Here is a 6,000-nt window from a genome sequence, read left to right as displayed (position 1 = left end):
CTACTGTGTCCGCCATACTTGTGTCGTTCGTTCGCCAAAGCTCTGCATGCAGGGAAATTTCCATTTAGCTTCCGATAGCCCAAAAAAAATCAGGGAATCTTTTCCGATGTCAGAGAGAAAAATATATTTCAAGATCGACGGGAAATGTTTCGTTTGGACTGATCAGAGGTATCGTAAATACTGGCTTGTTTATCGATCGCCCACTCGATTGAGCTTGTAGGTTTCAAATATTTATTTCCTTATCCGAGCTTCTTATTTTGATAGTATCGCTATTTAAGGCTTGTACATTTGGATTCTAGCCTTTCCTTACAATTTTCTCGGCTAACTGAAACTTTCCCGTATTGCGTGGACCGGACAAGTATGCCAAACAGCCGCCAATGCATCACACCGTCAGAGGTATTTTAATGTTTTTGTACAGGCGAAGCCATAACATTTTTCTGAATTGTCAAAAGTTTAAATAATTTTCCATGTATTTTATTTTTTTCCACGATCTTAAACCTGAGCAGAAATTGATTAGTGAAAATGTTGTTGGGAAGGATATATTTGCTGCATTAGCTATCGAATAATAATAAAATAATTGTTTTTGCTGAACTATTGACTTTTCAGAATTGCTTATAACCGGGGTTTTGTTCGTCTGCAACGCAGGCTAATATTTGCCTCCTTTGAGTTAGATTGTTAAAGATCAGGTTAATTACTTTTAAATTCAGGCAGAATGTAGTTGCTGTTGTCTGTGACAAAGTTCACCCTGTAGTACAATTTAGTTCAATTTAGATGACTTGTGTACCAAGCAAAGATACAGATAAAACTTTGCTGTTATGTAGCTCGTACACTTCATCGTGCAAGGTGACAAGAAGATAAACCCAGCCTACTGTCAAGCCAAAAATACAAGCAACATAGGTACATATGTCTGCTGTGTAGTCTTGAAATAATAATAATAATAATAATAATAATAATAATAATAATAATATATTTTAACAGGGTGACCCCTTCAGTCGCAGGACTGGTATCAACGGGGGCCCTGTGTAAAATAAAATAAATTAAAAATAAAAGAGAGTATGTATAAAGAAATACAAAGAAATATACAAGCCACTGGTAATTTGCATCAGTATGTAATAGAAAATATTATTACACTGACTGTTGTCTTTATTTCAATACCAGTAACATCTAATTTCATTTATTTATCCAGCAGAGAAAAGGAAAGGTGCTAGTTGTTACATTTTCTTGGGGTGAGTCCAGGGTGGGTAATTGGGACTTCAAGTTATGGGGATGATTGTATGGAGTCAAAACTTAAAACTCCTAAAAATCCTTAGGACTTCAAACAAAGCCCAAAGAATCCTTGAACCAAAAATGAACCCCAGAAATTTCACATGCCAAATTGTATTTCCAGTAACAGGGAATGCACTTTGCAGACTATCTATATACTCAGTTTAATACCACATGCAATGTAAAGCAACAGCTTTGTTATTTATTAACTCAGCGAAAAAAAGAATCAGATGTCTACAAATCTAAATATATGTAACAGATCATGGGAACTTTATCGCACAAAGCACACTACACAGTTGGTGCTGAGAAGAAGCCTGTGAAAGGAATGGTGTCAATGTACCACAACAGCACTTCACCCTCTATTCAAAAGCATGTGTTGCTATCACTCAAGGGTCCTGATTGATAAAGCCAGAATTGTAATTGCAACAAATCCTCCTAGGTTTGATCATAAGGGATTGCCTCATAGCATCAACTATGAGTCTCCCTGTGATTAAATCATGTGCAAGAATTGGGAGAGGGAGGTAGAGATGTTCATTCATCTGAGGCACTTTTTTTATTTCATGATATTAAAGGGATACAACTTCAGCAAAGTGAACCTGAAATGTTTCAGTATGTTAAGTCCACCTCTTGTAGACAAAAACCAAATACTTGCTTTTTGAAGATACTAAGAAGTCTTTCAGAACAAAAAGAATATGTTGTGATTTCTGTGCAAAAGAATGTGACTGTGGACAAAAGTGCCCACAGAACTTGGGGAGTACGATTTCAATGTTGTCCCTCAGAAATGTAAAATAGGGTGAAAGAAAAGCACTAAGTTTTACTAAAGGAGTTTCAAGAAAGTATGTACAAGGAAGTGCTGAAATCAAGTCAAGATTGTTTTGTTTCAAATTTCGACCGAGTTACATGACTGTTTCAATAAATTGTTGAACAAACTCCTAATAATAATTGTTGAACAAACTCCTGTCTTAAGTGTTCAACATGCTATCAAAGTATAAGACTGGGTACGATTTCCGCACAGTATGTATGGAGTTGTGCAGAAATCTTGCCTATGTAAAGTACATACAGATCGATCTACACGAAGAGAAAAATCTGGATCAACCCATTAAACACCTTAGCTGTTCCATAATGAAAATCTGTTTGGCATACTTGTCCGGTCCACGCAATACGGGAAAGTTTCAGTTAGCCGAGAAAATTGTAAGGAAAGGCTAGAATCCAAATGTACAAGCCTTAAATAGCGATACTATCAAAATAAGAAGCTCGGATAAGGAAATAAATATTTGAAACCTACAAGCTCAATCGAGTGGGCGATCGATAAACAAGCCAGTATTTACGATACCTCTGATCAGTCCAAACGAAACATTTCCCGTCGATCTTGAAATATATTTTTCTCTCTGACATTGGAAAAGATTCCCTGATTTTTTTTGGGCTATCGGAAGCTAAATGGAAATTTCCCTATGCAGAGCTTTGGTGAACGAACGACGCAAGTATGGCGGACACAGTAGACAGCGTGTAAGAACACACCAAAGTGATTCCCAAGTTACTGCTCGCCGATTGGGCAGAATAATACACAGGTTTTTTTCTGCCCAATCGGGAGCCAGCATTCGGAGAGCCGTTTGGAAATGGTCTGGAGAGACACGTTGCCCAGGGGCACTTCGTGCCGTGCTTGAAAACTTTCGTCGCTACGATTTCTGCCCTGTTTTCCTTCGTTTCGCCCCACTAACTGCCCCTGGGTCTCCGAGGATGGTGTTAATAAGGCCTGAGAAAATTTATGTTAGTCCAAACCGGGAAAATCTGAGGATTTCAGTAATCAATTGTCAAAGAGAACTTATGTTCCAGCATTTGGACTGGCTTGTTGACAAGGAAAAGGAATTGCTTGCCCCAAGAGCATTGTATTTTGCAATGGAACTCTTACGGACATAGCAGGGGTGTTGAACTATCTGCTGATGAAGTTGGGGGAAAAAAAAAGCCTACTTTCCTCAAGACAGCCAGACATCAGAAAATTGCATCATTGGGATCTACAATTCTCTAACATTAAAAAAATACGAAGAAAGGACTGTTGAGTCATTTAAAGACAGTGGAAAGAAGAGAATTATAATCGCGAGTTCAGCACTCAGCATGGGCGTTAATTTTCCTGATGTGAGGTACATAATACACTGGGGACCAGTGAGAAATATGCTAGACTATCCCCAGGAATCTGGACGTGGTGGAAGGGACAACAGACTCACCCATTAAAAACGCTTCTGCAAAGATGCTGTCAAAGAATTTCTGGACACTAATGGTTGCTATCGTGTTGAGGCATACAAGCCTTTTGACAAAAGGATTTCCCCAGCCAAGCCTTCACATAATTGTTGTTCACTTTGCGCAATACCTGCACAGCATCATTGTCTCCTTTTGAGCTCAATAAAGTCAGCAGCGTGCCACAACCAACACTGAGTCGGCCAGTCTCACCAAGTGACATAACTGATTTGCAGCAGGAACTTTCAGAAGTGATCCAGATAATTATTCCAACAATAAATGTGCTAAGTGAAAACATTTCTTGTGGCTATGGCAATAACATTGTGGAGGATGCTCTTGTTGCAAAAGTAAACACTACATTTACTGTGATTGATGTTATGGAGCACATTCTACTGTTATCCATTAATCATGCTCTGAAACTATTGGAAGTTTTTCATAAAATATTTGAGGACATACCTAACCTAGACATAATGGCAGAACGTTTTGGTGGCGGAAGGCTACTGGACTCTCATTTAAGCACACCAGTTGGAATATTCATTTGGTGACTGTGACTATGAAAGTCCTGTGAAGAATGAAGAAGAGTTTTTCTGAGCGAAATAGGTGGATATGTTAACTTTCTTTTCTTATGGAACAATACATGACAAAAACGTATGATGCCCATAGGGGGACTTCGATATGAATGGGGGGATATGCTTCTCGCCTCACTAAAGGGTTTTTAATTTCAGGTGTTTGGTCTCGTAGCATGCTTCAGGAAAATATTTTTACCTGTCAAGGTCTTGTTTAGGGTTGTACACTAAGAAATATACAAAAAACCTTGAGCCGCACCCAGACTTACTGAACTAAATAAGGACCAATAAAAATTCCAAATTTCCATCAAACTTTCTCTTACTTTTCCTTTGAAGCAAAAAACGTGAAGCAGTTGTTATTCTTGTGTCCGCTTCTTTTTGCTTAACAAGTTTTCAATAAGGCCCCATGATAGGAGTTTTTGAGTAATTACCCTTGAGGCGGAACAGGCTAAAACGAGTTGATGAAATCATGAACCCATTCAGTACGTGGTCACTTCTATTTAGGATTCAGATGGAATTTCCACTTTAAAGTAAAGCAGTTAAAAAGGAATAGATAAATCTCATGACGGCTATCCATGCCTAGCAATCCCAGAAAGGGAAGTGCTCTAGAGTCCCTTTGTTCAATTTTTTTTTAATTTTTTTCGTTGGGGGGTTTACCAGCCTTTCCAGAAGTATGCTACTAGGAAACAAGAAGCAACCATTAACCATTGGACACTGACGATCTTAATAGAGAGTTTAAAAAGTAAAATTTAAAATAACATTCTACACTTGGTAAAAGGTTTCTTTAAAAAAAACTATGTTGTAGCCAAGCTCTAAGAGTGTCTTTGTGTTGATTTTTTTATATACCCGGTATTTACTGGTCTTTGAGTCTGTAGTTCTTTTGCAGAGACCAAACTTAGAAGAAAAGAAATGAGCCGTCTTACAAGTCTCAAATTTCCCATTCTGTTTCTTTCTCCAAGCTATCTGTATATTTGGGCTTCTCTCAATGTGCGAACTTGAGTATTTTTATTTTCTTCTGGATACATTGTTTTCTTATTTACGTTGTTTTGAGGTTCTTGGTAATTTTGGTTTTACTGCACTAAGTTTTAAGGGGATAAGCGTTTGGCCTCGATCTAGCCTACATTACAAAAATGAAATAAAGCACTAATAAACAACCTTATATGGAATTTGAAAAATTAAAATGGTCATATAAAGTAAATGGTCGATGACGAGCACGAAAAATTAAAATGACTGTATAAAGTAAATGGTCGATGACGAGCACGCTCGACCGAAAAACACGATGTCGTAATGAATTTCAAGGGTCTTGTAATTTGAATATGATGCCACTTTTTCTGCAAAGCTACGCGTCATTATCCCAGCATCCTGAGAGGCCAGGGGAGTCAAGATTGAGTGCACGATGCATGGCTAAAAATTGAAGCCAAAACAATTGCAACTCTCCCCAAATTGTAGACTAAAAAATTTGTGATCCTCCCTGGCAGCTTATTGTATTTTGCTGCTTGTCGTTGTTGGGGTGGGGTGTGTGGGGATAGCTATAAGTTGATAAAGGAATGAGCCACTCCCATTCTTATAACTTCCCACAGTTTATATTATACCATCTGTACATACCAATTGTTGTTTATTTGTGGCATTGGTCACACTGTTGATCCATGGTTAATGTACGTCCCATGTTATTTTTATTCTTACGTTCATTCCAGTTTTACAGAAACAGCCTAGGAGCAGAATTAACACAAGAAAAAGCAAAAGGATTAGATGAAGCTATTAATTTGGTGAGGCACACCAGTGGATTAATCGATCTGTTCATATCCAAATAAGCGATTTCCAGTGTTGCTGATACAAGGATCATAAAAGCCAAAGAATTCATTAAAGATCTACAACACTGGAAAGATGGATGCCAACGTCTGGCTAATTTCTTTTCCGAAAAACTGTGGTTCAATCTACA

Source organism: Oculina patagonica, chromosome 4 (assembly GCF_052425735.1).
Source record: "Oculina patagonica isolate OP01 chromosome 4, crgOcupat, whole genome shotgun sequence".
In the NCBI taxonomy this organism is placed as follows: Eukaryota; Metazoa; Cnidaria; class Anthozoa; order Scleractinia; family Oculinidae; genus Oculina; species Oculina patagonica.
This window is presented reverse-complemented; position numbering follows the sequence as displayed.